An 11,197-nucleotide genomic window follows, 5' to 3' on the forward strand; every position below is an offset into this window, starting at 1 on the left:
GTTATCTTAAGGCATTTCGATTTTCAACCTCAACTTCTCTCAGCCTAAAACTCTAATGGTGGCTCTTACAATGCAATTAAACCACGATTAAACGGCATAAGTATGTTAATAATGGTACTGTAAATTTTAAAAGCTATTTTGTTAATCATAAGTGACTTCCAAGTGCAGATAATAAAAGAGCATGCCAGAACAAAGAAAGGAAGAAGAGATATAGTCTATTTATAAACTAAACATATTGATAATTTCATTTCTTTTATTTCATTAACAAATGGCTTTTAAACTTCAGTAGAATTCTGTAAAATTCTCAAGCCTAGCCGGTCCATCGGCATCTTCGCCCACGATTCTTGAATTGCAAAATTATGAATTCTTAAACTTGAACCAAAATTACAAATTAGTTGTATTAAAAAAAAAAAAAACCCACAGATTACAATGATTCTTTTAATTCTTTACCTAATCAATGTTATGGGGAAAATGTTCTCACAAGATTCTTTCTTTTGTTTAATTATGATTATTTTTTTCTTGGATAGAAATCATTTTATTGCCATCTTTAATCAACCATCCAGGGGACCAACCATCAATAATTATTATATGTTCTTGTAATGTTTTACCTAATCAAGGTTATGGAGCAAATGATCGTACAAAACCCTTTCTTTTTTTTCTTTTTTCTTTTTCTTTTGTTTATATGTGTTCGGATGAGGCTATTTTTGATTGAGTTTGGTGTTGCACACTTTATTGGGCCCATTTTAAGGCCTAATTCGATAATCTAAACCGTTCATATTTTAGAAGTTATCGAGTAGAATATATCAATAAAAAATCACGTCAATCGAATATCGTTAACCCTTTCGTCAAATCACATTTGCATTGAGTTTTATATTTCAGATTACATTTATTTATTTATTTTTTAAAATACAAATGTGATTTGATGAAAATGCCAACGATATCCGATTGACGTGAAATGCAAAATAATCAAACCACAAAAAAGGTAAAATGGGAGATGTTACAATGTGCATCCTCAAAAAGGTGTATATGGTATGCATTTCATAACTTTTTCACAAAATTTAGTAACTTAAACCCATAGTGTCATAACTTTTTCACTATAAAAATCGTAACTTTTTTTCTATTGAAAAACGTCATAATAAAATTTCAAAGTGTCATAACAAAAATCACAAAATGTCATAACATTATCATTTTTAACTTTGAGGTGCGCATCATAAATTCACTATTTATAACTTTACTACAAAATGTCATAACATATATTACAAACAATCATAATATTCATTATAAAAAATCATAACTTTTTTACAATGTATACCATTTAAAAGAGTGCACGTTGTAAATTTCACCTACAATAAAATCAATTTTTTTTGAAAGTTACTGTTGGCTTCATCCCTTTTTGCGTGCCAAGCGGAATACATGCAAGAACTAAATATCATTTTAGAGGGAAAAGGCTCTCGAATCAAGAAAAAATAAAACCTTAAATTCACAAAAAAAAAAAAAAAATAAAATGAAAAAAATTACATGATTATTTATAATAACTTAAACCTTGGAGAACAAGTAATTTTGGTAACTGAAAAAATCTAAAAATAGGAAACAAATGACTAGTCAGGGACGAATTTACTGTAAGACCAGGGGTCACATGTCCCTGGATTTTTGAAAATTCTCACCTTGCTTGTTTTTACTTTTCAGAAAACACTTTTCAAAAAATTATACTTTCTTATTTTTCGTATTTTTTTTTTACTGAATTTTTTTAATATTTTAAGCAATTTTTTTATTTTTTAGACACATCTAACATAAATACACCAAGAAAAGTAAAAAAATTGTAAAAAAAATCTTTTAAAAATTCACTAAATACCAAAAATACAAAAAAATACAAGAATTCAGTACATTTTTTTGTATTTTTATGTATTTATTAATTTTTTAAAATATCTTTTCACAAATTTTTTACTTTTTAGATACATCTAAGTAAGGTACATCTAAAAAAGTAAAAAAAAATATTTAAAATTTAAAAAATATTCACTAAAAACAAAAAAACACGAAAACCAAAAAAGTCAATTTTCAAAAAACTTAATCCAGAAAACTCAAACCAAATACACTGACTAGTACCCTAATATATATAACATATGTCTTATATATCCTTTATAAAATTGTAATAGTGCCTCTCTATTAAAGATTTTATTTATAATTAGAAAGATCCTACTAAAATGAGTCATTCTATCATACACTCCCCAAAAGGGTGTATCATATACAAGTTATGATAAGTGTTACAACCAAATCATTTTCAATTATAACTAAAATGACCACAAAAAATAATAACCAAATATCATATCTTCGATCATAACCTAAAAATAATCTCAATAGATCATAATTAAGTCATAATATTAACATCACAATGAGTTGTAATCAAGGTTTATAACCAAAATAACAGCTATAAAAAATCATAGATAAGTTATAACAAATACCATAATGAGTCATAACTAACACCAAAATATGTCACAACCTGTCATGCCCGTATTTTAGAACCTAATTCACATTACTAAGATCATCTCCAACGGTGAACCAAACCCATCATCAAATTCAAATTTTGATGAAAAACCTACTTTTTCAAGCTCCAACCGTTGCACCAGATTGATATCAAAATGAGATTTCAGTAAAAAAAGTATCAAATTGAGAACGAGACACAGATTTTACCAAATCACTGTTACTAACCGTTGAAAGAGGTACACTGGTCAACCAGCCGGTTGCCCGGCCGGTTGACCAACCGGTCAACCAGTAAAAGATTCAAACAGTTCAGGAAAAAAAGTTCAAACCGTTAAAAAAAAAAAAAAAAAAATTTTGCCTAACCGGTCAACCGGCCGGTCGACCGGCCGGTCGACCACCCCGGTCGTCCCGAAAAAGTTTAGAAAGTTCAAAAAAAAGTTCAGACAATTCGCAAAAAAAAAAAAAAAAAAAAAATTTTTGCCTAACCGGTCGACCGGCCGGTCGACCACCCGGTTGTCCCGGGATAGATTTGGTGAAAGGTGAACCGTTGGAACGAGTGGTATCAATTTAGTGAAATGGGTCATTTTTTACTCAAATTTGGTGAAAAATTTGAGTCACCGTTGGAGATGCTCTAATCCATCATCATAATTCCTTTTTATAAATTACAGTGCGGAAGCTACAATATTAATTTAAATAAATACTAATAACAGTCCTCTCTCGCATGCATGTGCATGTTCATTAAGTACAATACATTTACAAATGCCCTTACATGAACATGAATGAGAAAGGTATAACCCTCGTTACAAAAATATATCATTCATTCCACAAGTAAAAGGCCCTCTGGCCAAAAAGGGAAAGAGAGCATCTCAAGCTCGAACACAATCTTCTAAACATGTACTTGAAAAATGTTAAACAATGTGAGATGAACATATAATTCAGTAAAAATCCTAATAATTCTAATCAATATAATCCTATACATGTATATAATCATGATGCTCCACATGATATGTACTTAATATGCTCTTTCAAAATCCAAAATAAATATACACAAGTAAACATTGTTCCTAGAAAATACCATTCATTAACATTTCATTTCACTCTTTACAATTTGAAGAATTTTAATAACTTGCATAATTAAAATAAATTCCAAGCACACATCTAGCAGTCCACAACGAAGATAATCTCAAAGAGCTACCTACTAATCCACAATTACTACTGACGTCATTTCCACATTTACTGGTCATATGTCTAGAAGAGCAACGATTATCTATTACGTCTCCATTACATTCCATGCCTCAACACAATTACGCACATACATAAAATAAAATATGACAATCACATACATCAATTTCGACTTCATCAAGCCATCATGACACAGTTTACCAGGAGCTAACTGAAAGGACACTGGAACGTGTCTCAACATGCCACACTTTACTGATTGTTAGCCAGAATGAAACAGAACCTCTATATAGCTCAACGATACATGCTTTACCGGGCGCCAACCGAAATGAAACAAAATTTATCTCAATGCGCCACGCTTTATCAGGTGCTAACTAGAAAGAAACGGAACCTCCATTTAGAACTTTTTCCCCAAGTATCAATATCAACCAAATATTACAAATGTTATGATATTATAAAGAGAGAGGAATGAAGAGAAAAGAGAAAACTCTTGTATTCAATTGATTAAATGACACAATGTACAAGACTTCTTTATATAGGAGGAGACAAACCTAAATATGGAAAACCTAACCTAAATACAGTAATGTTGTAATTATGGTAAATACAACAGTATATAGAATATATACTATATTTAACAATCCTCTCAAGCTTAAGGCGGTAATGCATATAACAACTTGAGCTTGGAAAGTAAGTCAGAAAAGCGTCTTGGGGGATGAGCCTTGGTAAAGATATCTACTGTCTTGATTAGCAGAGGTAGCAAAGAGAAGTTGAACAGTGCCACTAGTAGCATGTTGTTGTATGAAGTGACAATCAATTTCAATGTGTTTGGTGCGATCATGGAAGACATCATTATGTGCAATCTTAATAGCACTCTAATTGTCACAGTAGAGGTTAGTAGCAGTAGGATGAGAAATCCCCATGTCAGAAAGAAGCCATCGAAGCCACACAAGCTCCTGAGTAGTGTCAGCAAAAGCACGATATTCAGTCTCAGTACTAGAACGAGCAGTAAGAGTTTGCTTCTTGCTACTCCAAGCAATGAGAGAGTCACCTAAGAAGAAGCAGAACTCTGTAGTAGAGCGGCGATCAGTAGGGTCCCCTACCCAATCCGCATCAGAAAATGTATGTAACTGTACGGAAGAGTGAGCGGAGTTGTGAAGACCATGAAACATAGTTCCTTTGAGATAGCATAAAATGCAAACTAGAGCATCATAGTGTGGAAAGCGAGGAGCAACCATGAACTGACTAACAATGTGAACAACATAAGAAATGTCTGGACGAGTAACCGTGAGATAGACAAGATTGCTAACTAGATAATGATATAAAGTAGCATTAGACAACACGTGACCGTCAAGAAGGGTGAGACGAGTCTGAGGGTCAATCGGAGTAGAGGCAGTCTTGCAATTAGTAAGACCAACACGAGCCAAGAGATCTAAAGTATACTTGGCCTGGGAGAGAAAGTAACCAGACGGATCATGAGAGATTTCTAAGCCAAGAAAATAGTTGAGAAGACCCAAATCCTTCATCTCACATTGGCGACTGAGAAATTGTTTGAGACTAAAGATATCCACTGCGTCATCTCCAGTGATGATCATATCATCCACATAGAGAAGACGAAGAATAGTACCATGCTCTGTCTTACGAATAAAAAGGATAGAATCATAGGCACTGTAAGAGAATCCAAAGGCATGAATGGTGGAGCTAAACCTGGCAAACCAAGCACGAGGAACTTGTTTCAAACCATACAAAGCACGATGAAGTTTGCATACTTTGGAGAACAGAATAGAGGAACCACAAGGAGGTTCCATATAAACTTCCTCATTGAGATCTCTATTGAGAAATGCATTCTTTACATCCATCTGACAAAGTGTCCACTGGCGAGCAGCAGCAACGACAAGTAAGCTACGAACAGAAGTTAGACAGGTAACATGAGTAAAGGTTTCTTCATAGTCAATCCCATATTCTTGAGTAAAGCCCCGGACAACAAGACGAGCTTTGTACCACTCAATAGAACCATCAAAATGAGTCTTGAGCTTGTAAACCCATTTGCAACTAACAACACTTTTTCCAGGAGGAAGATCAATCATATCCCAAGTATGAGTTTTATCAAAAGCCTATAGTTCATCAGTCATAGCTTGCTGCCAAAGAGGGTTAGAACAAGCCTCTCGATAGAAAGTAGGTTCATGAGAAGAAAATGCAGTAGAACCAACAATTGAATCACGAAGAAGAACAGAAGGTTGTGTTACTCGAGTAGAATGATGAAGAGGTACCTCAGAAGCAGGACCAAGAGGCGTAGTAAGATCCTCAGGATGGGTCGTCGGCGACATGGCAGGACTAGGAGCAGGATCATGGAGTGAAGCATCAGCAAGACCAGGAGGTGAAGCAAGATCCTCAGGATGGGTCGGAGGCATGGCAGAAGTATTGTTTGTATCAAGCTCATCAAATAAAAGAGAGGGATCTGTGAAGATTGATGTAGTGGGAGGAATGAATAAATGAAACTTAGATATAGAAGAAAACATCTTGTCTTCCCAAAATACAACATGACGAGAGACACGAAGACATTGAGAAATAGGATCCCAACAACGATAGCCTTTATGTTCAATTCCATACCCCAAGAAGCAACACAAATGGGCTCGAGGTTCTAATTTGGAACGCTCATGTGGTTGAAGGAGAACAAAACAAGCACATCTAAACACACAGAGACGAGAATAAATACGAGGCTGGCCATATAAGCGCTCATATGGGGTGTGATTGTTGATGGTAGGAGAAGGAACATGGTTGATAGTATAGGCAACTGTAAGAGTGGCTTCCCCCTAGAAGCGCTCAAGACAAAAAGAAGAAATTAAAAGAGCATGGACAGTGTCTAAAAGATGGCGATGTTTATGCTTAGCACGACCATTTTGTTGGGAGGTACTAGGACAAGAATAGTGAGAAAGTGTGCCATTTTGACGAAGGAATCACAAAAAATTTGTTTCTTTGTATTCTTGGGCATTATCAACATGGAAAACTTTGATGGTGGAAGAAAATTGAGTTTTGATCATTTGTGAGAAATCATAGTATATTTATTGTAACTCAAAGCGAGACTTCATAAGAAATAACCAGGTAAAACGAGTGAAGTCATCTACAAAAATAACAAAGTATTTAGATCCCCCTATAGTGGAATTAGGTGCCGGTCCCCAAACATCATAGTGTATGAGATCAAAAGGCGCATGAGACATAGAAGTACTTGATGGAAATGGCAAAGTAGATTGTTTTGCTAGTTGACAAGATAGACAATCGACGTTATCATTTGGAACAGGACCTAACTGACCGCTAGAGACTAGAGATCGTAAGTGACCAAAAGAAACATGACCTAACAGAGAATGCCATAATGCAAGAGGAGAACTAGGAGTAATAAGAGCAGTAGTCTGGACAGTAGAAGGACCGAAGGAGGGAATGTGAAGGTGGATGAGCTCATACAGATGTTCGTGTTTACGACCGATCCCAAGAGTCTGTCCCGTCTTCGGATCCTGCACAACACAACCAGTTGGAGAAAAGAGAACAGTGAGCCCAAGATCACAAAATTAACCAATTAAAACAAGATTAAGTGTAAGATTGGGGATCAGATAAGTGTGGGGTAGAGAAATAATAGAGGTGGAAATATAACCTATATGACTAACATGCATTTGAGAGCCATCAGTAGTGTGAATAACAGGTAACATAGAAGAAGATGCAGTAGAAGAGAAAAGTGTTGGGCCAGAGGTCATATAGTTGCAACAAACGGAGTCAAAATACCAAGAAGAGTTATCTGGAGCAACTAAAAGGATAGTAGAAGGTGTACCAGAGGTAGAAATAACCTTTTTGACAATAGCTTCAATGTCTTGAAGAGTGTAGGGTGGTGACGGGGCAACCATGGATGATGAACCAGAGGCAACTGTAGTAGATGCAAAATGAGCTGAAGACTGATCTTGACTGTATATTGTGGAGGGTCCAAAATAACTACTATGTTGAGGATAATTGTCTGAACGAGCCATGAGGTGATTAAAGAATGAATCACAAAGGAGAACCAGTGATGGCGAAGTAGAACTAGATAAAACAGAGTTCACCAGTGAATCCGGAATGTCGAAAATAGTCAAAACAAGTCAAAATTTGAATTTTGGCCAAATAGGATGCAATGTTAACGCGAGCAGAAGGGAGGCTGACGTCAGTAGAGGCGCAACTCACGTTAACGTGGCTAGGGCGCGGCGCAGTGTAGCAGAGAAGGCGCGGCACACGTTAGCAGTTGACAAAAGCGGCGGCAGATGTTGAACAGTAGGGCTGACATCATGTTGAGGTCAGCAGGACGCATTGAGATACGCGCATAGAAGCATGACAGATCAAACAAACGCTCTAGAGCACGTGTCAGCGTGTGTGCACATGGTGATGCTGAAAATGACGCGCCGAGGCTTCTGGATGCCCGTAAGGGCGTGTTAGAAGTGATTCTGGTGCCAGTTTGGTGGTGACAGATTCGTAGAGTGATGAGAAAGGTCTCTGTGCCAGTTATATTTGGGTTTTAGGTAGACAAAACTGGGAACAAAGATACACAAATATTTAAAGGAGAACGTGGTGTGCCAGAGGTGGTTTGGAACAGCGAAAAAATAAGATGGTGCGCCGGAGGCGGCTTTGGAAGAGAGCATTAGCTTTGATACCATGTTATGATATTATAAAGAGAGAGGAATGAAGAGAAAAGAGAAAACTCTTGTATTCAATTGATTAAATGACACAATGTACAAGACTCCTTTATATAGGAGGAGACAAACCTAATTATGGAAAACCTAACCTAAATACAGTAATGTTGTAATTATGGTAAATATAGTAGTATACAGAATATATACTATATTTAACAACAAATTTCTCAAATTGAACCCATAACAATACATAACACATATTTGGATTCACTTGAATCAAGCTTTATCAACAAATATTTCCAAAAGGACAAAGCAATAAACATAACTTCCCAACCAAATATCATTTTATTTCCTTTTGTAATCAAAATTTCTCATGAACACCAAAGATCTTCATGATTTTCTGAAACCTCGTTTTGACCAACTTCATCCACATTCAATCATACATTTCTAATTAAAAATACAAACACATAATCTCAATCATTCCTATTTACTGACCAACTATATAATTCCCAAGTAATTGATACCACATAACCACCATTTGTAATGCCAACTATGGTGGGTAAAAATCAAACCACCAAGCTGTGGTTGGCAATGCTCCAGCAATTATTGAATTGTATGTAACCTAAAATCACTTAAAGAATGTGAAGGGTTTGGCTGGGAGCAGCCTGGGGACTCTCTGTTGCTTAACTTAGTAAACTTGTATGTAAAAGAGCAAAAATATTGAGTGTAAATGTGAGTAGAATTGATTGTGTACCTGAACCTTGCGTGTTCCATGTATTTATACTCAGCTCCCACTAGCTGTTGTGGCTCCCTTCACTTCTCATGTCAATCCCATTTATTTAGGGATCGTGTTCCACTAGGCACAGATTTCTAGGAGTTAGTTGGGCCAAGAATTTAGGAACGCGCCTCAAGGGTGTGCTTCCTGATCCTCTGATCCTGGTCCTATATGTTTGGACCTGGACCCAGTTTCTTAGTCGTCTTTTTGAACCTGGACCCCTGATCCTAGACTTTCAGTCATCTGGATCTGTTGTTCTACTATTCTGGTCTTGGGCTTCTGGTCTTGCTCTGTCATGGCTCATTTTTGCCTCCCACACCAACCGGTCTCACAAGTTTCATTAAATCATTTACTTACATTCTCGTATAATTCTTATAACAAAGCATTTCTAATTTCATATACGTTAATTTACAACATTTTTAAAATTTTCAAAATCTCAATCAATTTGTTCAAAATACATGCTCTCAATTCTTACCATTTCTTTGATTAATAATATTAATTTCAACTTTTCCAAAATGATCTAAAAATTTACAATTTCACCAATTCACGTAATGTTAGAAAATTAGGGTTTTCTTTGAATAATTAGGGCTTTTCCATCTCAAGCTTTCCATACACTCCAATATCTACTGAACTCAATTTAGATAAAGAAAATGTCAAGAAATATCTAACACAACGCAAACCCTAACTTCTCATAAAACATGTTTTGAAAAGCCCACAATATTCTACAATTTATGAGGACTGCTGAAGAAAATACTTGAAAAATAGTATTTTATTCATAAAATATTACAAAAAAAAAAAAAGGAGATACAAAAAAATCAAGTTGAGGCATGAATATGTCATTTTGTTTAAGGAGATCAAGCCCACTACAGTAGGAAAAACCCAAAAACTGGTGTAACAGTCACCAAAATTTGATTTGTCCCCTCTAGAATACAATAGCCCGACCACTTATTGTATGGTTTAGGCAAACTCTGCACAAGATGGTGATCCTAAAGCTCCACCGGTAATAAACACCCTTCTTTCGCTAGTAATCTCTCAAGTGTAGAAATGTTGGTGTAGAATGAGATTATTTATAGGCTACATAGGTCTATGTAAAATAAACAAAAAAATAAAAATAAAAATCCACTAAACTAGAGTAAGGGGGGATTCCCTATAACTCGCAAAACTTACTCACCACCATAGCCCATAACCTTCCAAAACTCCTCATCATGGATCAAACAAAAGGTCAAAAATAAATAAATAAATAATTATTTAACTAATAATATCAAAATGGTCCAACAAGGACAATATTAAAAGAAATTAGAAAAATCCCTACCTCTTGAAGAGAAGAAAAAAACCAAGAAGAAAATTCCCCAAATTCGAACTCGTCGGATTTTTGATTGCTCCGGTCAAAATGACCTCCTCGACACATACGCTCGCCATTTTGGTCTAAAGAACTAGTATCAAAATCTTACTTGATATTGTTGGATTCAAAGATTTGTGATGTTGGTGGAGGTTTTGTAGATAGAATGGAGAGAAAAGATATATATATATATATATATATAGAGAGAGAGAGAGTGAGTTGAGAGAAAAATGAGAGGGAGAAAGATAGGATCAGAAAAATAAAGAAAACACTAGGTTAAGAAACAGTCATGTCGTTGCTTGCTGACACTGGCCACTAGTACGGAGCTTGCCGCCGTTCGAGAAGTGGCCAACCACTTTTGCGGTGCCTTCCTTAAACTCCACAGCTCCTTGGCCACTCATACGGCCCAATTTCGCTACTCTTGCGGCTAGTTCCTGAACATGCTCAACTGTAAAAGTGTTTATATGCCTCTGTTTTTTGTCCTTATGCCCTGGAATTTTTTTTTTCTAACTTGAGAGTCAGTATGGGAAAGTTAGACAGAGATCACCGCTCAAACATTAACATGATACAAGATGCTCAAGGCCTGAAAAAAGTCGACGAGTCCGAAAATGTATGTTCAAGTTGGGTCGATAGCCCGAGTCATCACATAACCATAGACTACAAAGATTATAATTGTGACATACAATACACAATTTTTTGCGATGTGTTTTATAGATTTTTTCTACTAAAATATATCATTTCTATTTCAAAATATTTTCAATTAAAATTTTCCAATCTACTTAT

The sequence above is a fragment of the Camellia sinensis genome, chromosome 13, assembly GCF_055761805.1.
Source record: "Camellia sinensis isolate YWXY chromosome 13, ASM5576180v1, whole genome shotgun sequence".
Classification (NCBI taxonomy): domain Eukaryota; kingdom Viridiplantae; phylum Streptophyta; class Magnoliopsida; order Ericales; family Theaceae; genus Camellia; species Camellia sinensis.